The sequence below is a fragment of the Staurois parvus genome, unplaced genomic scaffold (genome assembly GCF_062004578.1).
Source record: "Staurois parvus isolate SC_StPar_1 unplaced genomic scaffold, SC_StPar_1.0 ptg000361l, whole genome shotgun sequence".
Classification (NCBI taxonomy): domain Eukaryota; kingdom Metazoa; phylum Chordata; class Amphibia; order Anura; family Ranidae; genus Staurois; species Staurois parvus.
In genome coordinates, this window is record NW_028318157.1 from 1,239,508 (window position 1) to 1,264,568 (window position 25,061).

Below are 25,061 nucleotides of genomic sequence, written 5' to 3' on the forward strand. Positions count from 1 at the left end.
TTGTGGGTTTAGTAACACTTTAATTTCTAATGGTGATTACAAAAATGGTCCTTATACATAAAGTATTCCACAGTTTTAAAAAATTGGTTTGAAATTGTTGCATTTATTGGTTTACCAAAGTACAGCATTAAATCAGATGGCAGAAACAAGTTCTTGTTGACAGCAATTGAGTCCAGGAAACCGTATCCTAAAGAAATGGAATCTGTGGCAGGATAGTCCCACTGCTTGAGCATCTCAAGTCTTGTATCTGTGTTCATGTTACTCCAACTTTAAAGAACATAGCCCCTTAAAGGGTTAAGATGTCACATTTTTTAATTGGTAAAAGGGTTTCCTAGAGTCTCTCATCAAGGAGACATCTCTTCAAGTTCAAAGAATGAAGGACGTGGGACTTTTGTGGTATTTTCCATGTTCATGATAATATACTTTTGGCCCCTGGAACTTGGCAAAGAAAAGACTTGATGGTCTCATGTGGGTGAGGAGTGCTGCATGAGAAACAGTCCATAAGTAGTTTTGATGGACCAGTTTTACATAGTCTTTCCATTCTTCACTCAAGTGTAGCCCAGTTTTAGTGTAAAACAACGGCGTTATCTGTGAACTTGCAAGAAAGAAGCAACTTGACAGTCTAAATGGTGGTATTTCTGGTTTTCTTGTTGCATATTTCTTAAAAATAACCAGTTCTCTCTGAAACTACAATGCCATTTAAATGCCAGATGCTGGGAAACAAAATAGATTACAGGGATTATCAATCTGTATCTATGCGTTGGTAAAAACATACAATATGTACAAGATGCTACTGTAGAACATTCTGCAGGTATTTTGTTTACATACAAACCTGAAAATCTGCACTGTGCGTGAGTTTGTAGACCAGAATTCCGATAGCTCCTATCCACTCTGTTGTAATAGCTATTTTCTCAGTGATCTAAAAAAAAAAAAGCAAAAGATGCTTTTGGTTAAAACCCCATTCAGTGGCTGCAGTATGATGTGTAACGTTATTAATATACATGTATTAAAAAGTCTACAAAATATTCAAATGCCATCAGAAAGCAATGGGCTGAGGAAATATGCTCTGTGTCTCTTGAGCTGTCACAGTAAAATGCAGGCATTGCTCAACTACTTGTATTATTCAGATTACAGTGTATTGCTGTGTGCCTAATTCTTCTGCTTCTATCCATTGCATTCAGATTACAGTGTATTGCTGTGTGCCTAATGCTTCTGCTTCTATCCATTGCATTCAGATTACAGTGTATTGCTGTGTGCCTAATGCTTGTGCTTCTCCTATCCATTGCATTCAGATTAGTGTATTGCTGTGTGCCTAATGCTTGTGCTTCTCCTATCCATTGCATTCAGATTAGTGTATTTCTGTGTGCCTAATGCTTCTGCTTCTCCTATCCATTGCATTCAGATTACAGTGTATTGCTGTGTGCCTAATGCTTCTGCTTCTCCTATCCATTGCATTCAGATTAGTGTATTTCTGTGTGCCTAATGCTTCTGCTTCTCCTATCCATTGCATTCAGATTACAGTGTATTGCTGTGTGCCTAATGCTTCTGCTTCTCCTATCCATTGCATTCAGATTAGTGTATTTCTGTGTGCCTAATGCTTCTGCTTCTCCTATCCATTGCATTCAGATTACAGTGTATTGCTGTGTGCCTAATGCTTCTGCTTCTATCCATTGCATTCAGATTACAGTGTATTGCTGCGTGCCTAATGCTTATGCTTCTCTTATCCATTGCATTCAGATCACAGTGTATATGCTGCGTGCCTAATTCTTCTGCTTCTATCCATTGCATTCAGATTACAGTGTATTGCTGTGTGCCTAATTCTTCTGCTTCTATCCATTGCATTCAGATTACAGTGTATTGCTGTGTGCCTAATGCTTCTGCTTCTCCTATCCATTGCATTCAGATTACAGTGTATTGCTGTGTGCCTAATGCTTCTGCTTCTATCCATTGCATTCAGATTACAGTGTATTGCTGCGTGCCTAATGCTTATGCTTCTCTTATCCATTGCATTCAGATCACAGTGTATATGCTGCGTGCCTAATTCTTCTGCTTCTATCCATTGCATTCAGATTACAGTGTATTGCTGTGTGCCTAATTCTTCTGCTTCTATCCATTGCATTCAGATTACAGTGTATTGCTGTGTGCCTAATGCTTCTGCTTCTATCCATTGCATTCAGATTACAGTGTATTGCTGTGTGCCTAATGCTTGTGCTTCTCCTATCCATTGCATTCAGATTAGTGTATTGCTGTGTGCCTAATGCTTCTGCTTCTATCCATTGCATTCAGATTACAGTGTATTGCTGTGTGCCTAATGCTTGTGCTTCTCCTATCCATTGCATTCAGATTAGTGTATTTCTGTGTGCCTAATGCTTATGCTTCTCCTATCCATTGCATTCAGATTACAGTGTATTGCTGCGTGCCTAATGCTTCTGCTTCTCCTATCCATTGCATTCAGATTACAGTGTATTGCTGCATGCCTAATGCTTCTGCTTCTCCTATCCATTGCATTCTGATTACAGTGTATTGCTGCGTGCCTAATGCTTCTGCTTCTCCTATCCATTGCATTCCGATTACAGTGTATTGCTGTGTGCCTAATGCTTCTGCTTCTCCTATCCATTGCATTCTGATTACAGTGTATTGCTGCGTGCCTAATGCTTCTGCTTCTCCTATCCATTGCATTCAGATTACAGTGTATTGCTGCGTGCCTAATGCTTCTGCTTCTCCTATCCATTGCATTCAGATTACAGTGTATTGCTGTGTGCTAATGCTTATGCTTCTCCTATCCATTGCATTCAGATTACAGTGTATTGCTGTGTGCCTAATGCTTCTGCTTCTCCTATCCATTGCATTCAGATTACAGTGTATTGCTGTGTGCCTAATGCTTCTGCTTCTCCTATCCATTGCATTCAGTTTACAGTGTATTGCTGTGTGCCTAATGCTTCTGCTTCTCCTATCCATTGCATTCTGATTACAGTGTATTGCTGTGTGCCTAATGCTTTTGCTTCTATCCATTGCATTCAGATTACAGTGTATTTCTGTGTGCCTAATGCTTCTGCTTCTTCTATCCATTGCATTCAGATTACAGTGTATTGCTGTGTGCCTAATGCTTCTGCTTCTCCTGTCCATTGCAACAGAGGACATTTCTAATCAGAACAGTATTTGTCAATATAAATGGCCATTTTGTAAGATTTTATTCAGCTTACAAATACAACAATGGTGACCAAATGGGCAAAATTGGTGTTTCTAGCAATCGAAAAAGTCCCCTTATTTTGGTACTGTAGTGGTTAAGATCAATTTTAAGCCGTTTAGTTGAAGGTTGTTGGGGAAACTTGCAAAACTGCCAAAAAAACTTGCTATAGCAAGCGTAGAAGGTCTCTGTATCTCTCTGGGCATCTCTGTGGTTAGATATCATATTAGATGCATCGGGGTTGGCTTTTTATAGGCTATTAGATTTGTTCACTTTGCAAGATGATTTCTTCTCAACTTGGTGAATATGGTGACAGTTCACCTTTTAAGAAAAAATATTAAATGCACATATTTTTGCAAAAAAGTGAATGTATTATTTTTTCCCCTCAAGATCCAACAAAGCATTGCCTCCCCCATGATCAGTGGATCAGGGCTGCAATGTCAGGCTTCTGTGGACAAGCCCTGCAGCTTACTGCCCTACCTTCATACACGCGGTCTGTTCAAAGCTGCAAGGCTTGTGAATGAGCTATGAGAGTGCTAATCCGTGCCCTTGCAGTTCATTCAGAACTACAAGCCATCAGCTGCAGTGTCTGACAGTAGTTGTAGTATATTCATTCACAGGAAACTGTGAAGTGAATGATGCAGCAGTGTAATCTGAGTCCCACACAGCAGTGCCATTTTTTTTTTTTTTTTAATAGTGACAGCGAATTCAGGGGGAGGATCCCCCACCCACTGTCACACTGATGTGGGGATTGGGGGCAAAGGCTGCGGGAGCTGGAACATATTATATGTGCCACCGTAAATACAGGTGTAACATGTTCTGAAAGGTGAACTCATCCTTTACCAGCCTATTCGCCTCTCTTAAATCAACCCCAATGGGATAATACTGTCTAGATTCCAAACTAATTCATTTAGACAAGTAAAAAAAATAAAATGCCAATTGCAGGTTAGTTGGGAATTGATGTGCTGGTCCGTAATTGTGGCTTTCGTTAAGGCTGGCAGTGGTAGTAGCTGGGTCTGCTTTCCCAGTCTACCAGTTGAAAGTCGTATTAACCCTTACATATAACAGTGACAGTGGGCATCAACAAATTTCAACTGCTTTGCATTTGTTTTTTGCACTAAAAAAATCCTGTTGTGATTGAGTTCAACTACAGAGATAGGAAACATACATGTAAACACAGATTTCCAGAGCAGATCTGCCACCATATTAATCTAGAGATGAACACTGACAAGGCTTGTTAAGGAAAGTAGCACAATGAAACCTGTGTAATATAATGTAGTTCTTGTATGATATGAATTGCTGCAATCTGCACATGTACGTTCATTTGACTTTTTAAGTGTAATAAATTAATAAAAAAAATATATACACACTTTTTTTTTTTTTTAAATTGGTTTGTGTTTGTCCTCAGTTGCTCTTCAGGATGATATTCTCCATGTACCCTCCAAATGGAAAGTTATATATAATAAATATATACACATTTTTCCCCACTGTATAGCAGGGGTCCTCAAACTTTTTAAACAGGAGGCCAGTTCACTGTCCCTCAGACCGTTGGAGGGCTGGACTATAGTTAAAAAAACAAAACAAAAACAAACTATGAACAAATGCGGACACAGTACAGGAGATGACCAGAGACTGCGGACATTGAACGGCGGTGGGAATAATGGGCCAGCCACTCCATAAGACGCACAGAGACATTTCCCCCCAAGTGTGTCTTATGGAGCGAAATAGTGCCCCATCATTGGTGTCAGTGGGAGGAATAGTGCCCCATCATTGGTGTCAGTGGGAGGAATAGTGCCCCATCATTGGTATCAGTGGGAGGAATAGTGCCCCATCATTGGTGTCAGTGGGAGGAATAGTGCCCCATCATTGGTGTCAGTGGGAGGAATCGTGCCCCATCACTGGTGTCATTGGGAAGAAACGTGCCCCATCATTGGTGTCAGTGGGAGGAATAGTGCCCCATCATTGGTGTCAGTGGGAAGAATAGTGCCCCATCATTAGTGTCAGTGGGGGGAGGAATAGTGCCCCATCGTTGGTGTCAGTGGGGGGAGGAATAGTGCCCCATCGTTGGTGTCAGTGGGGGGGGGAATAGTGCCCCATCGTTGGTGTCAGTGGGGGGGAATAGTGCCCCATCGTTGGTGTCAGTGGGGGAAGGGGATAGTGTCCCAACATTGGTGTCAGTGGGAAGAATAGTGCCCCATCTTTGGTGTTAGTGGGAGGAATAGTACGTCATTGGTGTCAGTCGGAAGGAATAGTGCCCTGTCATTGGTGTCAGTGGGGGGGATAGTGTCCCAACATTGGTGTCAGTGGGAGGAATAGTACCGCATCATAGGTGTCAGTGGGGGAAGGAATAGTGCCCCATTGTTGGTGTCAGTGGGGGGGAGGAATAGTGCCCCATCATTGGTGTCAGTGGGAGGAATAATGCCCCATCATTAGTATCAGTGACACCAATGATGGGGCACTATTCCTCCCACTGACACCAATGACTCTTAACTTGCTGACCCCTGTTCCAGCATGGTGCTGCTGCAGCCAGCATACCTGGTTGCAGCAGCACCATCAGCACGGCACACTTACCTGTCAGCTGTCCTCCTTCGCTCCGGCCTCTCCCTTACTTGATGTTCGGGGGTCGCTCGGCTTCGCCTCCTCGCAGGTGATTGGCCGCCTGTGTGCCTTTCCTGAGCTACAGTTCTGGCGCCCAATCACCGGTGAGGAGGCGGAGCCAAGCAACAAGAGTGAGGGAGTGGCCAGAGTGAATGAAGGAGCAGCGCTTCCTGGACCGGATCGTCATGGGACTGGGACTGGAGCCAGGTAAGGTACAGCAGCCCCCTGCCCGCCCCTGTACTTAGTGTCCCTTCCTCGCGGGCGGGCTGGATAAATAGCCTTGGCGGACCGCGTGTGGCCCGTGGGCCGTAGTTTGAGGACCGCTGCTCTATAGTATCAGTTAAAAAGGATACAGATGATGAGACAAAGGACTGTTATAAGAGAGATGAACAATCTTAGGTGGTGCAAACGCTGGCTGTTGAGTGAAAGTTTATATAGGAGTATGGCTTGGCAGGTGTTGCGTATGGCACTACTTAAAAATGAGATGGCAGCGGCAATCCTGTGTGGCACGGGGTAAGTTACTGCCTAAAATATAAACAGAAATATATTACAGGCAGGTTTAACAAGCATTATAATGCATTAATTATAAAGTACGTCTGTACTGTAGAAGCAGGATCCAGGGACTTGAATGGTCACATCTGCAACCAACCCTGTGTTTCTGGTGGGTCAGTATACCCTCCAACAATGTAATAAAATGATAAACTAACAACGGCTGTTTAAAGTGGAACTAAACAGTATCTGAGCACAACAAACCGAAAGCGCTATTCATAATATTCAAAGCAAACTACCCTATTCATCCATGTCTCCATGCTTGATTTGGCTGATAAACTGCTTTAACCACTTGCCCTCCTGAGGATTTACCCCCCCCCCCCTTCCTGACCAGGCCATTTTTTCCAGTGCGGCGCTGCATTACTTTGACAATTGTGCGGTCATGCAACCCTGCACCCAAATTTAAATTTACATCCTGTTTTTTTTTTTTTTTCAGGAATTGAGCTTTCTTTCGGTGATATTTGATGGCTTGTGCATTTTAAATTTTTTGAGCCATTAAAAAAAAAAGACTGACAATCCAGAGCAGTATGCCCAAGCTGACAGGGAGGAGAACTGTTAGTAAACAAAACAGTCGTCCTCCCCGTCGGTGATGCTCGATAATCACTGACTGGGACTCAGGGATTGACAGCTGCGAATGGTGGCATGGGTAGGGTGCTCGCGCACGTCCTCTACCCAGAGATGCAAAATCACATATATACGTGATTTTGTGCGCTCCTGCCGCCCTGTAGCAGTATATCTGCTATAATGCAGTAGGAAAGCGGTTAAAAAACACCCCCTAGCATTTCTAGCAATGGTCATCTTGAGTAAGGACAGATAATTCATGTAGCATTTATTTCCTGGAATCCATCAGCCCTTAGACTAGACATGCAAGCAGAAAATTGCGCTTAGCTGAGAAAAACCCCTACTGAAGAAGGTTGTACGACATCATTTTGGCTTAGGCCAGAATCTAGGAAGCGACTGAAGAAATGTAAAAAACAAAGTTTAAAACAAGGAAACAGAATATACCTTCCTACCTATTCACTAATGCTAGCAGCATAAGGATTAAAGTGGATCTTCTACTGCCCTCCCCTTTTTTAATCCCTGGTTGCTGGTCTTGCACAGTTGAGATACTCACCTACCGAGCAGATCCAGCATTATCCTGCTAAGATCCTTTTCTCTTTAGCCCCCTGCTCAGTCCCAAGCCTCCATCTTGCGTAACGTCACTGGGAAGCTGCCAGCTCTTCCAGGTTCATCCTCCTCCTTTCTCATTGAAAGACTATGCCTCTTGTGTGATGTACAGATCCCAGGAGGCACAGAGGGCAAAGGGCATGTTATTCATTTAGTTACATGTGTGGAGGGCGGGCCTGAGGTTTTTATTAAAAAAAAAAGTAAATAGCCGTATTTGTACAGCGGAGTAGTGGAGAGCAGGCAACATCAAGTCGAGGATGCAGATATGCTTTAAAAATATTTCATGTTGATTTAGAGTTCTATTATGATTTAAATAAACTGTGCAAAATATCTTTTGAAAATAGGATCCGAGAAAGGAAGGGCATAGTTCCTGTGGACACCAGCAGGTGTCTCCCAGTAGCCAGCTAATCCCAGTAATCAGTCTCCACCTGATGCTGGCTGCTGGAAAGGTATAGAATCCTTTCCCTAATTTCTTCACTGGTGCAGTGTTTTTCTTGCATGCTATCTACCTGTTTATTAATGTTCTGCTTCTGTCTTTGATCCTGATTTATGCTGTTTCTATTCCTGTACCTGCATTCTGTGCCTTGTCGTTTCATATCTGCTCGCCTTGTTCTTGATCCCAGTTCTGGCCTCCTTCCCTATCTGTCATTGCAGCTCCTGTCTTATCCTGTTTATCTGTGTCCCCCTTTTTTATATTGTATTATAGTTAGGTTGCTGGTTAAGTATATTGTCACTTGGCATATGATTCATGTATATCTACACTTTTGCTATGTATTCTATTTGCTGGCATTGGATGGGTTTTTTTTTTATTATTAATCTTACTTTATACACAGTCTGGTTTCAATTGCCAGCTACACTGAACTGGTCACCACTGCTGCCGCTAGATACTTGCACTTGGTATCCCTTACATCAGTGTTTCTCAATCTTTTTTCAGTCAAGGCACCCTTTAACATTCTGCACAACCTTAAGGAACACCATTCTAAAATGTAAAAGACTAAACTTGTAGTTTTACATAATGTAACAACCAGGGGCGGACTGACCATTTGGTAACTAAGGCACTGCCCGAGGGCCTGGGGTCAGTAGGGGGCCCCATGAGAGGCCCCTGGTACCTTTTTCATAGGCTTTTTTGAGTTTAGGCAAGGACACAGGGGCCCCATGATCCCCTATTGCCCGGGGGCCCCATGAGTTGTCAGTCCGCACCTGGTAACAACATCTACACCCATGGGACACCCAACATTAGAGGTGATTTTTTTTCTTCCAAAGTAAACACAACTTTGCACACTTGTACAAACTAGTATTGCAATTGTCTCTCATTCAGTTATATGTGACCCCAGTGCTGATGGAGAGGGGCAAACAAGGATGTTGTGCAGGCAGCTGACATCCTCGTTATCAACCGATGACATCATTGGTAGCTAGGATGATGGTCACTGGAAGGTTGTAATGGTGCACAATAAAACCTGTGGCTTCGTGTAACAAAAAGACAGGCTTGATCCACCTGCTGGCTTGTATACAGTTTTTGTGCAATTTATAAGAATTTTGCCAAAGCAACCCTGAGGAAACCTGAAGGCACCCTGGTTGAAAAAGGCTGCCTTTATCTTGTGGTCTGTACATTTTTTTTTTTTTTTACATACCGGAAATACAGCAACAATTACTGTACCAACACAGGCAATCCATCCAAGTCCAAGGATAGTATACTGTAGGTGGGGATAATGATGTTGAATTTTTGAAGACTTCATGGCGTAGTATCTGTACATACAATATGACAAAATGGCATCTGAAATACAAAATCATATTGAAATTGGCAAGAAACATAACTCATAAATAAATAAAAATTGATCTTGATCAGAATGTATGTGCATATCATGTGTGTAGCACTGACCCACGGCACACTGCCTACTGCAGCACAGACCGGCTGTTATTTGGGACCCTGTAGCCCACCACACAGTTTCTCTCTGGATGCCATTGAGCAGAGGGGGAGGAGGAGTGACACAGGACACTTGTTAAGGCTTAATCACAGACTGGTGGTGAGAGGCCACAATTTACTTTCCCAGTACTTAAAGTATTACTAAACCCAGGACCCTGCATTCACTCTCTCTGGCTTCCCACAGTACACACTACATGGAAATGCAATTATTTTAGTAAATATAAGCTGCTAAATACCTTTTCTCATCAGCAGTTGGAGCAGTCTTGTGACTTCTATCAGTTTCCAGCAGAGCACTGGTTAAAGCTTGTAGGAGGAGTTTTCTTTCTGCTCTAGCAGGATGCAGAACCCCTGACCTCTGTCTGGATAGTGCTGATTGGCCATGTGCTGATCACATGCACACTCAAGAAAAAAAAAAAACCTCTCTAGCAATGCACATAAAACCTGAGCATACAGTTGTGACCAAAATTATTCAACCCCCAATGCTGTAAAGGGGTTTAGGGACTATAGTGTACATTTGGAATTGTATTCAGAATCAAATCCTACAAGGACGTTGTAACTACCCAAATGCAACTAAAATGACATCAATTGTTTATGTAATACAGTAGTAAATGGTTCTTATGTGGTTTCTTCATTGCCACAATTATTCAACCCCTTAAAGACTACCACTCTGAAGAACAGAGGTTCATACAGGTGCTTTCCATCAGGTATTGAAAACACCTGTGGATGTCACCGAGCAGCAATCAAGCATAATAAGCACCAATTAGGCAGCTTTAAAATGACTGTGATACTCAGCTCCTTCTAGACATTTACTGGTGTGGTTACAAACATGGTGAAGGCAAGAGAATGGTCCAGGAAGACAAGAGAAGAGGTGATTTCTCTTCACAGGAAGGGCAATGGCTATAAGAAGATTGCAAAGATGTTAAACATACCAAGAGACACCTTAGGAAGCATCATTCGCAAATTCAAGGCAAAGGGCACTGTTGAAACGCTACCTGGTCGTGGCAGAAAGAAGATGCTGACTTCGACTGCTGTGCGCTACCTGAAGCGTAGAGTGGAGAGAAGTCCCCGTGTGACTGCTGAGGAACTGAGAAAAGATTTGTCAGATGTGGGTACAGAAGTTTCAGCCCAGACAATAAGACGCACACTGCGTAATGAAGGCCTCCGTGCCAGAACTCCCAGGCGTACCCCCTTGCTGTCTCCAAAGAATAAGAAGAGTCGACTGCAGTATGCCAAAAGCCATGTGGACAAACCACAAAAGTTGTGGGATAGTGTTCTGTGGACTGATGAAACAAAATTAGAACTGTTTGGGCCCATGGATCAACGCTATGTTTGGAGGAGGAAGAACAAGGCCTATGATGAAAAGAACACCTTGCCTACTGTGAAGCATGGTGGAGGGTCAATCATGCTTTGGGGCTGTTTTGCTTCTGCAGGTACAGGGAAGCTTCAGCGTGTGCAAGGTACCATGAATTCTCTTCAGTACCAGGAGATATTGGATGGAAACGTGATGCAGTCCGTCACACACCTGAGGCTTGGGAGACGTTGGACCTTTCAACAGGACAATGATCCCAAGCATACCTCCAAGTCCACTAGAGCATGGTTGCAGAGGAAAGGCTGGAACATTTTGGAGTGGCCATCGCAGTCACCAGACTTAAATCCGATTGAGAACCTCTGGTGGGACTTAAAGAAAGCAGTTGCAGTGCGCAAGCCTAAGAATGTGACTGAACTGGAGGCCTTTGCCCATGAAGAATGGGCGAAGATACCCGTAGATCGCTGCAAGACACTTGTGTCAAGCTATGCTTCACGTTTAAAAGCTGTTATAACTGTAAAAGGATGCTGTACTAAGTACTAAGATTGAATGTCACTTGGGGGTTGAATAAAACTGATAATGCTGTGAGCACAGAAAAGACATTTGTGGTTATTTCATTATAACTGTTATGTTATATTTGTCTGACCTACAAGTGCCTCTTTAATGTAAATGTAAGCAAGATGACTGAATGATCAAAAGCAATGTCAAACTGGCCAAAACACTCAATTTCAGTGGGGGTTGAATAATTTTGGTCACAACTGTATGCAGTGTGACTCCACACGGTATGTCTTATCAGGAGATAAGAGGGGGATGCTGGAAGAAGGGGAGGATAAGAGAAGTCAGGATCAAACAGCCTTTTTACACAATGTAGAGGATTAACCCCTTAGGTTCCACAGTGAGTATAACAAACATGGTTTACTGCATATACTGATTGACTTTACTGTTGTGGGTTTAAAAACACTTTAAAGGGACAGTGTCTCATTTCTTTAGGATACAGTTTTGGTACTTACTGTATGCCCTGTACTGTGGGAACCATTTGGACCGGAGCACTCCAGTGTAGGAACCTCTGGCCTCAATGGTTTAAATGGTTTAATTACAATCGCCAGTGGGAGCAATTGAAAAGACTGGGGAACATTTAGCTTCCAGTACTGCTCTTTTAGTTAGGACCTCCCTAGTTTCAGGGTTCAGGCACAGAGACTCTTCTTGTTTGCAATGTTGTGCTAATTCATTATTGGTTATTGCTATTGCCATACTGTTTTTATTGTCTTTTTGGGAGTATTTCCTAAATAAATCCACCTTAGTTATCCTTTGTATGTCCAGAGGATATGGCATTACTGGGAATGTCATTATCATCCTCAAACCAGAGGACCCATACAGTACATCATTGACTGCTTCTCTCTTCGGATAATTTCACATGAATTGTCGTGATCTGCTCTTGAAAGCTATGTGCTAATGATCTGACAATCGCTCCTAAAGCGGTATTTATCATATGATTTTCTCGTCGTGTGTACTAGGCTTAAGTGTAAATTTCTTAAGGGCCCTCATGTATGAAAGTGTTTTAGGATGTGACCGTATGCAATGTTTCAAGAGGTCTACCTAAATCCAAAGAGGTTGCCTTGCAAACTGTACTACTGTAATCAACAGAGAGAGCACACCACAAATTCAGTTCAAAAAGCATTTATGCAAAGAAAGTGTAGCTGCTCTGTGTACAGAAACTGAAATTCTGGGGCCATGCAGGACATTGAGGAGATGTCATGCACGTCAATAAGAGATCATCTGAGGTTTCCAAAATCGTGTTGTTGTTTTATGTTTTTTTTTTTTTTTTTTTTTTTTACTATATCGGATTCTTATGCTCTTTTAAGTAAATGCTTAGAAACCAGATTTATGGTGTGCTTGGACCTCTGCAGGAGGGTGGTGCCGGGTAGATAAAAAAACAAAACAAAGAGCCACTAGGAAAGTCATGGACAGAAAGCTTGCTATTAGTCACTGCAGTGATGTGGCTAGTAGGACCTATAGTATGTATTGTACTTAGAAGGTGCACCAGCAGTATTACTGCTGTACCACCAAGAAGATTCAATAGGTTACAGACTTACAAACCAGGGCTCCTACTCAGAGGATTTATGGCATGTGCCCCAGATTGTGGGGTTTAGCAAAGTTATTGATTATAATTGTAGTATCACACATTTATAGCATTACATTATCACTAGCTATTACACAAGGGGTAATGTGTACTGGAGACATACCAAGAACTGCTGAAACAACAAACACAACCATGAAAAGTACAGACTCCGGAAAGTAGTCTCCAGTTTCACTGAAAAACAAGTAAAGAAATACTGATTTACCATGATAAAATGGAAATAATAGTTACTGTCTTATTGTTAAACAGTTTTTCCATGTTTTAAATTGCAAATAATTCTTCACATTTTAACCTCTGAATATTGTACTTAGCTGAGCAAACAAAATAAAAAAGAATGCACTGGACCATGGTCCATGGATATGGGTTACCACATCACAAGGTATGTTTTATTTCTCTATATTTTACAAATCATTACATTAAAATACAACCCAAAGTAGTATCTTGCACCCTAATGTTGATAGGGTGGTGGTCACACACTGCAAAGAGATAAGCTTAAAATACTCTGATTACAGGCATATAATAATTGTCTGATTAGCATATGTTAGGGGGGGGGTGCCACCATCCATGTATATGAAGCTTGACCTGTTTTGCATTATTCAGCTTCTCCAAGAGCAGAAGGTGCACAGATTGTGCTACTACAATTAGCGTTGGCGGAAGAGATTATCCCCCTGGTGATAAAGTGAAAGATATAAGTGTTGGATCCCCTTCTGATTTTGAATTCGGTCTAAAAATCGAATGGTAAGTGTATTGCAACACTGAGAGACAGAATGGCAACAAAAAATTCAAAAGAAATGCATGTCTAACAAATTATGCACTGATTTGCATGTTCATGAGGAAAATAAGTATTTGATCCTCTTCACAAAACATGACTTAATACTTGGTGGCAAATCCCTTGTTCGCAATCACAGAGGTCAGACGTTTCCTGTAGTTGGCCACCAGGTTTGCACACATCTCAGGAGGGATTTTGGCCCACTCCTCTTGGCAGATCCTCTCCAAGTCATTAAGGTTTGGTGGCTGACGTTTGGCAACTCGAACATTCAGCTCCCTCCACAGATTTTCAATCAGATTAAGGTCTGGAGACTGGCTAGGCCACTTCAGGACCTTAATGTGTTTCTTCTTGAGCCACTCCTTTGTTGCCTTGGCCGTGTGTTTTGGGTCATTGTCATGCTGGAACACCCATCCACGATCCATTTTCAATGCCCTGGTTGAGGGAAGAAGGTTCTCACCGAAGATTTGACAGTACATTGCCCTGTCCATCGCCCCTTTATGTGGTGCAATTGTCCTGTCCCCTTAGCAGAAAAACACCCCCAAAGCAGAATGTTTCCATCACCATGTTTGACAGTTGGGATGGTGTTCTTGGGGTCATAGGCAGCATTCCTCCTCCTCCAAACACGGCGAGTTGAGTTGATGCCAAAGAGCTCGAGTTTGGTCTCATCTGACTACAACACTGTCAACCAGTCCTCCTCTGCATCATTCAGATGTTCAGTGGCAAATTTAAGACTGGCCTGGCCATGTGCTTTCTTGAGCAGAAGGACCTTGCAGGCACTGCAGAATTTCAATCCTTGTCGGCGTAGTGTGTTTCAAATTGTTTTCTTGGTGACTGTGGTCCCAGCTGCCTGGAGATCATTGACAAGATCCTCATGTGTAATTCTAGGATGATTCCTCACTGTTCTCATGATCATTGACACTCCACGAGGTGAGATCTTGCATGGTGCACCAGACCTAGGGAGACTGACAGTTGCTTTGTGTTTCTTCCATTTGCGATTGATTGCACCAACTGTTGTCACCTTCTCACCAAGCTGCTTGGCGATAGTTTGGTAGCAAAATCCAGCCTTGTGTAGGTCTAAAATCCTGTCCCTGACAGCCTTGGACAGCTCTTTGGTCTTTGCCATGGTGGAGAGTTTGGAATCTGATTGTTTGATTGCTCCTGTGGACAGGTGTCTTTTATACAGGTAATAAAATTAGATTAGCGACACTCCCTTTAAGAGACTGCTTATAATCTCAGCTTGTTACCTATATGAAAGACACCTGGTAGCCAGAAATCCTGCTGAATGATAGGGGAGCAAATACTTATTTCCCTCATGAACATGCAAATCAGTGCATACTTTGTTAGAAATGCATTTCTTTTGAATTTTTTTGTTGCTATTCTGTCTCTCAGTGTTACAATACACTTACCATTCAATTTTTAGACCGATCATTTCTTTGTGAGTGGGCAAACATTCAAAATCAGCAGGGGATCAAATACTTATTTCCTTCACTGTACATCACACGGGCCGACCCAGACACCACATCCCATCACACAATACATTAGGATTTGGGTAACAAAGAAGGAAAAAGAGAAAAATAAACCAGTCTGTCCTAATGAATAAAAATATCACTTTACAGAGGTACTTCCTATTCGTTCATAGCCAAAAATATCCTCAGGATTTCAACAATATACATCAAAAGTACAACAAACATTCATTAGTCATCCATAATAATATGGGGGGGAAATCATCAGTAGCCAAGTGCCTTTTTTGGGAAAAAGGCACTTGTATACAAGGACAGAGCTTGCAGCAGGCAATTTGCAGGGATTTTTAACAGTGAACCACTCAGCTTAGGATCCCCCCAATCACGTCCATATTGTACTTAGGCGGCCTGTATATGTACTATTCCCTTGTTATCTTAATGCAGGGGACTTCAAACTTTCTAAACAAAGGGCCATTTTTTTTATTGTCCTTCAGGCTTGGGGGGGGGGGGGGCTGGATTGCAGCTTATGGAGGTAGAAAATGTCCCAGGCCTGGCATCAGTGAGCGTAAACAATGCCTCAGGTGTGGTATTCAGTTGCATAGTACCTGTGGTCAGTAAGAGGAGGAATAGTGCACCATCATTGGTATTCCTGGAAAGAATAGTGCCCCATCGTTGGTATCAGTGGGAGGAACAGCACCTCATCATTGTCATCAGTGGGAGGAATAGTGCCTTAAATCAGTGAGAGGAATAGTACCCCAAGGGCCAGAGAAATGGTAGAAAAAGGGCCGCAGTTTGGAGACCACTGTCCCCAAAACAGTGGTCTCCAAACTAACAGTTACTCTTGATAGAAGCACTTTTTACTGTGTATAGGTACAATAAGACATTACAATTTCAATTTTATTAAATTGACCTTGTCGCCATACCATTCCTTTCATTAAAAGCATTATCCTAAGAGTATATATGCATTTACAATTTTTAGGCATGTTAACTACCTGTTAAAGTCTCCCTTGTGTAGAGATCCAAAGAGTGATCTCCATTTGGACAAAGTGGAGAGAATGGGCAACTCGTCACAACCTTCACCTCTTCTAAACAGAAAATGCCTTGTATTTATTGAAAAGAAATGGCAGAAGTGCCGAGTGTTGTTTGTGCAGGATGGAAGCCACTCAAAGAAAACCTGAGCAAGACCCAGAAGATTGCAGAAGATAGCGCGACTACTACAGTGATTTTCAGCAACCCATCAGGCTTGAGATATGTAAAATTACATTGCGCCAAGGTGGACCAATGTAAGTATGCAATAGAGCGAATTCCTGGAGTTCACTTTTAAACTGTAATTCCAGTATTGCAGCCTACTTTATCTGTTACATGTTCCAATCTGCATAGCATATCTTTAAAAGTTGCTGCTTATGTTTTTACTTATTCTGTTCAGAAAACTCCTAAACTGATATTGTTTTCTCCTGGAATGTAAGGTAAGGCTGCATTCACATTTGAGCGATTTGCAACTCGAAGCTCGAAAAATGCTCAAACTTAAAAAAATAAATTGTTCTCTATGGTGCCTGTTCACACCTTATTGCGCAAACAGGCATCATAGAGAACAATTGATTTTTTTTATGTTTGAGCATTTTTGGAGGTTTGAGCTTCAAGCTACAAATCGCTCAAGCATGAATGCAGCCATAGGAAGGGGATTGGGGAGTTTACAATATTTATCCCTGGTGCTACTGTGCTGGCAGACTTCATTATCCATTGAAAACTAGATTTAAACACTGTATGTCTTAACAAATGGTTAAACATTTCAGGTCTTGGGTTCTGCATTGTAATGAGAGGAAACTCAAACTTCCCTGCTTTGTAAGTGAGGATAAATTGAGAGCCTTCTTCAAATTAACACCTAAGAATGTAAGAAATATGTTTTTTTAATTATTTTTAGATATGTTGTGCAAATAACAAACACATACTGGGGGTTCTCTCAAATTTGACTGCAAAAGTACACTTTTAAAAAAAATAAATAAAAACAGTGCAAATCAAACAAACCTACTCATTCAATACATATTGCAAATAGAAATATAGTAAAATAACTATTTTGATATAGTGCCATAAATATTAGTGTCCACAAAAAATATTATTATTATAAAGTCCTTTCATCCCAAAAAACAAAAGGTCTAATTGACTTCTCCCAAAAACAGTGCTCCCACCATCCACCAGTGTGAAATCAAAATCAACCGCACTCACCAGATGTTGGTGAGTTATGCGCCTTTAGAATTTAAGGGATCCTAAACCCCCTCTATATCCTCCAGAACTCCTTCACTTTGCAAGGCTTGATGATTCCACTCACTCCTCATGTGAACTCCTCAACGGTCCAAAAAAGAAAAAAACATATACCATAGTGTGATACTGTTATACCTAGTGCAGTATTATAAATGTTACCAGGCCACTCACATGTTAGAAATCGATAAAAAGCATTGGTTTATTGCCTTCATAAGGCTACCACAATATCCATGGGATCACACTCCAATCCAGAGACCTCACAGCCTGTTGGTTTGCAGAGGATAGAAAACCCAAATCCAACAATCAAGATGGCCGCTTGGACCGCACCCCTCAGCGTGCGTTCCACTCACCGGACGTGACATAGGACGTATGGATGGCAGACCGGAAATACGTCAACGCGTTTCGCCCCTCCCACAGGGCGTTCCCCAGACGGATTTGGGTTTTCTATCCTCTGCAAGCCAACAGGCTGTGAGGTCTCTGGATTGGAGTGTGATTTCACACTGGTGGATGTTGGAAGCACTGTTTTTGGGAGAAGTCAATTAGACCTTTTGTTTTTTGGGTTGAAAGGACTTTATAATAATAATATTTTTTGTGGACACATATTTTTTGGCACTATATCAAAATGGTTATTTTACTATATTTCTATTTGCAATATGTATTGAATGAGTAGGTTTGTTTGATTTGCGCTGTTTTTATTTATTTTTTGTTATGTTGGTGTAATACACTGGTGCACAGCAGCAAATTTTCAATTGTATATACTGAAAGGGTCTCTTTGTGCGCTGGGGTTCTGTGATACAGTTAAAAGTACACTTTAAGATCATCCTGGCAACTATATTAAATTATAAACTACATTTCAAAAATTGTCGAGCTTAGCAGTGAAAGAGTTAAAGTGATATTAAACCCTCGGTTTTTAAGCACTTTCAGCAGCTGATTTAATCACTTACTGAATCTGCAGCTTCTTAATCGGTTAATCTTTGCCTATGTTCCTGTTTTAGCCATTGCTATTGAAAACTAGATTCATCTCAGCAACTATATTAAATTATAAACTACATTATTATTATTAATATACAGTATTTATAAAGTGCCAATGGTTTGCTCAGCGCTGTACATAACAAAGGGGGACAGAACATGTGACAGAACAATACCAATACAATGCAAAACATGAGGGGATCGAGGGCCCTGCTCTTTCGAGCTTACAATCTTGCAAAAATTGTCAAGCTTAGCAGTAAAAGAGTTAAAGTGATATTAAACCCTCGGTTTTTAAGCACTTTCCGCAGCTGATTTAATCACTTACTAAATCTGCAGCTTCTTAATTGGTTAATCTTTGCCTATGTTCCTGTTTTAGCCGTTGCTATGCCCACTGCCCCAGGTTTCCTGTTTCAGGGTGGCTGCTTTCTCTTGCAACGTCCTACGGAGAGTTGTGTTTTCCACACTGTGTTCATCAATAGAAACACAGAGCACTGTAGCATCGCAAGGCACTCCCCTTTTTAAATTGGCAGACTGATTTGAGATTGCATTGTCTACAGTTAACATTTTCTTGAGAAGACAGGAAGTTCAGGGAAGTAGCACTAAAAAAGCAGGAGCAAGCAGCATTGAAAGTAGTAAACTGCAAGTGCTGGTTTGAGAATTTTAGCCCCAGTTCACATATATCCGATTGGCAAGACATGTAAACCTGCAATCTTTTCAATAGAGCCGGGTTCAACTATGTACGGGCTGGCCGCATTGCGTTTTCAAAGAGAGTCCAGGGTCAGGTGTAATTTCCATTGTCATACACTTTGATAATTTGCACCTGAATCACATCTGAACCGTTGAGCAAAGTCGCACCAGAGGGGGCTGAAATCATGCTGTGAAAACCGGCCTGCACATATGTGAACCCAGTCTTAACAAATAGTTTACTGGAAAATCTTTTATTTTATTGTTCTCAATTGATTAAGCTAAGACCGCTGAGGGTTGAATAGTATTTTAAGGGCAAGATAGCTAGAGTAACACGTTTCCATGATGACCTAATCATATTCTTATTTTGTTAAAAGGCCAATCCAGGCTAAAGAAAATTATAGGCCAGAAAGCACAGTTGGCACCATGGCTCATTCAGGTTGGGAAAAGATTCTCCTCTTGCTCCATTAGGGGAACAACTTTATGAGGAAAGTGTTGCGCAAACTGTTGGCGCTATATACAGTAAATCCTGTATAATAATAATGAGGAGCCACAAGCTGCTGTCCAACTCTCCTACAACAGCCTGTTCTTCTAACATATGTAAAATACATTACATTCTTACCTGATGTAAAGGAAGTAAGACTCTGCATGGCCATTGAGGATGGTCAGAACATATAAAGTTATAAAACCAAAGAAAGTCCAAACAACCCATAAGATAGGTAAGAATTCCAAGCCTTCAACTTCCATAACATTTGTGTTCTATTACCGGGTTCCTCACGTTGTTTCCTAAAATACGAAGAATAAAAATGTGGTATTTTTCTTGAATAATATCTCAAAGTAAGTAACCTGATCATAAATTATTGATGTGTTATAGTGTGTGCTTATTCTGTAGGGGATTACAGAAAACTCAGGATAAAGTCCCTCTTTGGTCAATTCTACATTTTCAATGAGGAGATCCCTCTCACCTGTGTTTTTTCTCTTTATCTATTTATCCTTTGTCTACAAAATTCTCTCACTGAAGTCAGGGTGATGTCATCTCTCACACCCTGATCGTTGGATTTCAGTGGTGCAAAGGATAATTCAAGGATCCCTTCAGGCTATCACCATCCTATATGTCTCTCCAGTGTATCCAATCAATCGGTCTTCCAGCTCTAACAGACACGTTCCGCCAGGCTCAAGCAATTCCGGTAAGAGTCCTACCAATATATGGTAGTGTGGCACAGCAGAGAGATACAAAGCAGCATGTCTCCTAAGTAAAACAGCACCCAATGTAAAACACACACAGCACACAATTAACCCTTTGATTGCCCCAGATGTTAACCCCTTCCTGCCCAGTGTTATTAGTACAGTGTCAATGCTTTTTATTAGCACTTATCACTGTATTATTGTCATTGGGGATGTCAGTGGTAGTTAGTCAGTTCCCACCCAGTGGCAGAATGCCCGCCACAGTCCTGCTATAAGTTGCTGATCACCTCCATTACTAGTATAAAAAAAATTAAAATAAAAATTCCTATTTGTAGACACTATAAATTTCATGTAAACCAATTAATGTACAACTACTGTTTTTTTTTTTTTTAAGCAAGGACATGCAGCAGAATATATTTTGGCCTAAATTTATGCTGAAATTTGATTTTTTTTTTTATTTTATTGGATATGTTTTATAGCAAAAAGTTAAAATTGTTTTTTTTTTCAAAATTGTTTCTTTTTTTGTTTATAGCACAAAAAATAAAAAATGCAGAGGTGATCAAATACCACCAAAAGAAAGCTCTATTTCTGGAAACAAATAACATAAATTTCATTTATATACAGCGTTGCATGACCACACAATTCTCATTTAAAGTAACGCAGCTCTCTATTGCTAAAAATTGCCTGGTCAGGAAGCGGGGTCAATCCTCTGGAGGGCAAGTGGTTAATGAAAAGAAATCGAAGGTCTTTGTACTAGCTGTGCGATGTTACTACAGTGATCTCCCTGCCCCCATCTAGAACACACCGTTCAGCACTTGCAGCCATTGGCTGAGAATGCTGATCGGATGCCGATCAGCTGCTGGTTTTCCAGTAAACCCGTTTGACAGAAGCTGGTCATGAGAACGGCTTCTGTCAGACAAGGTCCTGTACAAACAGGCCAAATGTAGGCTGGTTTCTACTGTAAGGGATGATTTTGACTGATATTCGTCCGACGTGTACGGGGCTTAAGACTGGCAGGGGTTGGGGGCAAGGTAACCTAGTATATAAGTGTGCACCTTAACCTCACTATAACTATTATCCTTACCTTGGCCTGACAGCCTGTAACCAGGGGCGGACTGACCATTTGAAAACTCGGGCACTGCCCGAGGGCCCGGGGTCAGTAGGGGGCCCCATGAGATGCCCCTGGTACCTTTTTCATAGGCTTTTTTGAGTTTGGGCAAGGACACAGGGGCCCCATGATCCCCTATTGCCCGAGGGCCCCATGAGTTGTCAGTCCGCCCCTGCCTGTAACAATACTTGAATTCTAAAATTTTACCCAATACTTACCCCTTCAACCTAACCCATCTTTAAGCTGACCATACATTATACAATTTTCTTGTTCAATTTCTGTTAGATTTACCTTCAACTATGTAGTGCAATGTGGTGCTAATAAATAGCACTGCCCTGCTGAATCTGACCAAATCTGTGAAGTGGATAGGTAAGGGACAGGATTTACACTGGCTAGAGACAGTATATAGTCCTAGGGGAAGCTTCTGAGAAGGTGGGACAGAACAGGGACATCTTTTCTGGCTCCTTTACCGCTGGATTTTAAACTTGGTGATAAGGATCATCCACCATCAGCTCAATGCTTCTGCCACCAAACCACCAAACAGCCTTCCCTCTTCAACCAGATGCTGTTTCGGTAATCTAAAGGCTGACAAAACCATTTATCTTTAGTTCCTGGAACTCTGCCTTGAACTTTGGGTCTGCTTCCTGGAGCATGTGACCGGAACTTCGCAGGGTGCTTTGTGAGTCCAGAGCTATCTCACCAGTGCCTCACAACAAGGAAGAGGAAAAACAGTAATTACTGACTGCTTTCCAAAGGTGCCCCTGGTACTTCTTCATCCAGAGTGGGGGACTACAGTACAGGAGGTGTGTTACTGGCCAGGTTGGTGGATGGGAACAGAGGGAAAGAAGCCTGAATATAGAAAACTGATGCAGCCACCACGTTTAGTGACTGATCACTTGCTCAGCTGTTGAGGAAGGGGACAAGAGATTCCTATCTTCCCTGAAATGTTCAGGAACCCAAGGATTTGTGGTAAAAAAGATTCAAAGATCCAGTGTTGCATCTGAGCATGGAATTTTGAGTGCCTTCAGATTATTCTGTGGACCACAGGTATGTAGGTCCTTGAAAGTACTGCCAAACATAAAATGGAAAGGGAGCAGCACCCGTTTAACCCCTTGTGGGGAACGCTGGCAGATGTGGATCACCATTTAAGAACCTTGGGATCCCTTTGATGACAACCCACCCCTTAGAGGGAAGACATCCCCATTCCTGGCTTGCCCTGATGTCCTTTGGAGTTACTGATACAGGCGCATTATATTTGCCCATCCGGTGAGTGCGCATTCTGTATATCATTATTGCACAGTCACCGGTCTCCAAGAAGCAAGCAGCTTAAAGAGCACTTTAACCCCCCTGGCGGTATTCCCGAGTGTAGCTCGGGGTAAAGTTTCAGTAACACAAGCGGTAACCCCGAGCTACACTCGGGAATACACTGCAGCGTTGCTCCGGGATCCCTCAAGTACTTACCTTGTCCTGCGCTCCCGCAATGTTCCTGCTGCAACTTCCCCGGCCATCTCCTCCGGCCGATGCCGGCATCCATCTTCCGGGTTCCGTTCCCTGCGAGCGTCGGGACGTACGGGGAACGGAACCGGCGGGAATTTTAAAAATGTAAAAATGTAACATTCACTCAATACACTAAAATCACATAGTGTAACATTCCTATATCAAACCATTGCACATACATTTTGTCCCAAGTGCTTTGTCCTGCGCCCTGCCAGCATTTTTACCGCCCTTTCTGCCTGGAAACTGAGAAACGTCCATGGTGTCCAAAAAGCGTCCCTTTAGGTCAAAAGCGGTTTTAGATCAGCTAGAGAACAGCGATAGTAAATCAGAACCACTTGCAGAATTGAGTGATAATGATTCGTGGGGGAAATACATCATCAGACACTGAAAACGATTCTGCGACTGAGCTCAGCGATGTGCGAACTTGACGCTCTATTTCACATTTCAGTGTTTTTGGTTTGATTATATTGAATTAAATTTATAAATGATTTTTTATGATTATTTATTAAATTATAATTTATGATTTCTTGTTTCAACTGTTATCATACCCGGGATGTTTACTAGACTCTTGTTCGGACAGATTTCAGTGAGTTATTCCTAAGAATTACAGGCCTACAATAAAAAAATGACATTTCCATGCAAAACAATGTACCGCTTTGAGCACAGAAATACTGACATAATCAGACCGCTAGGGAGGTTAATCACTTCTCTGAACTGTTTATGAACTGGAATTGCTGCAACATACTTGTTTCATTACTTTTAGCGCTGCACCTATCTTATACTATGTAGTGCAAGGTTTGACCTCTTATATGCTTTTGGTAAATCTAAAGGGAAATTGTACAAACAAATTGTATAATGTATGGCCAGCCTTAATCTTTAACTTTAAGAGCACATTAACACCTCTTTGTTTTCATGCATGTCAATTCATGTACACAGGTTCATTTTATTAGTGCAAGTGCACATCTATGTTTTTAATGTGTGTTGTCCATGTGTTGATGTACTAGCATGTGTAATAGAGCCTATTGATGGAAAAGATTGAATCCAGCCTAAACTTTGATGTGGTTGATGCACCTGCACTACCAGTCCAACGCTAAATGTGGGGTGCAGAATCCAGCTACTTTGACAAAAACAGGATAAAACAACCGATTGCATGCTAGACAGATAATGCACACCAACATGTAATACATAACACCAGAAATCTAAGTGACCTGCAAACGTGAACAGATAGCAGTCTTGTAAACAATAATGTAAAATTAATGAGCAGAAACAGAGCAGACCTTGTGCATACACAGCACACAAGATAAAAAAAATTACAAACATAAAAAAAATCATGTTTATGTGAAAATTCATGGCATGGAGTATTTTAATATCTCCTGTCTCAGTAACTTACCCTGCAAATCCCTGCCTCGTTCTTACAGTGACACATGTTCAGTTCATTGAAATCTAAAACTTTAAGGGATTGCCTGCTATACATACACATGAAACATTGAAATAAATGAAAGAGGGTGCCAGTTGAGAAATTATGAAGAAACTGACAAATGTTTCAAAATCCTTACTTTTGTTGTCGTTGTAATCCGCAAACAACCCAAGACATTAGATACAGTTCATGTTTTGTATTGCAGTTATTGATTGCCTAATATAGGCTGTTTGCCAGTTAAGATATTAAGCAATATTATAAAGTTCAGTTCAAAGAATGTTGAATAATCCAACATTTGACAATCCAAGTAATCATTTCAGTGGGAGAGTTAAAATGAATCTAAACCCATATCAGTAATATGTCATATAAGCTTTTACCATGGTAATGTACTTACAAAAGTTTTTTTTTTTTTCAATATTCCTATGTTTTCAGGTTTCATTAGTGCAGAACTAAAGGCACCATTAAAGGTTTACTAAACCCACAACAGTAAAATCAGTCTGTATATGCAGTAAAGCATGTTTGATATGCTCCCTGTGGAACATAAGGGGTTAATCCTCTGCACTGTGTAAAAAGACAGTTTGATCCTGACTTCTCTGATCTTCCCCTTCTTCCAATGTCCCCCTCTTATCTCCTGATAAGACATATCATGTGGAGGCACTCTGCACATGCTCAGTTTGGTGTGTATTGCTCAAGAGGTTTTTTTTTTTTGCTTGGGAGAGTGCATGTGATTAGCACAGGGTCAATCAGCACTGCCCAGACAGAGGTTAAGGGTTCTGCATCCTCCTACAGAAAACTCAACAAGCTTTAACCAGTGCTCTGCTGAACACTGATAGAAGTCACAAGAC

At 41.6% G+C, this 25,061-nt stretch overlaps 1 pseudogene across 1 annotated transcript; it reads right to left on the minus strand.

The window, feature by feature from the left end:
- LOC149456480 (DNA damage-regulated autophagy modulator protein 1-like) lies at window positions 1-24,278 on the minus strand (annotated as a pseudogene). Its single transcript, XR_016313868.1, has 8 exons — window positions 24,190-24,278; window positions 19,632-19,795; window positions 12,975-13,042; window positions 9,133-9,275; window positions 6,139-6,310; window positions 4,356-4,411; window positions 833-919; window positions 1-713 (listed from the first exon to the last, which is right to left on the minus strand). The product of XR_016313868.1 is annotated as a DNA damage-regulated autophagy modulator protein 1-like (transcript).
- Window positions 24,279-25,061: the final 783 nt, after the last annotated feature.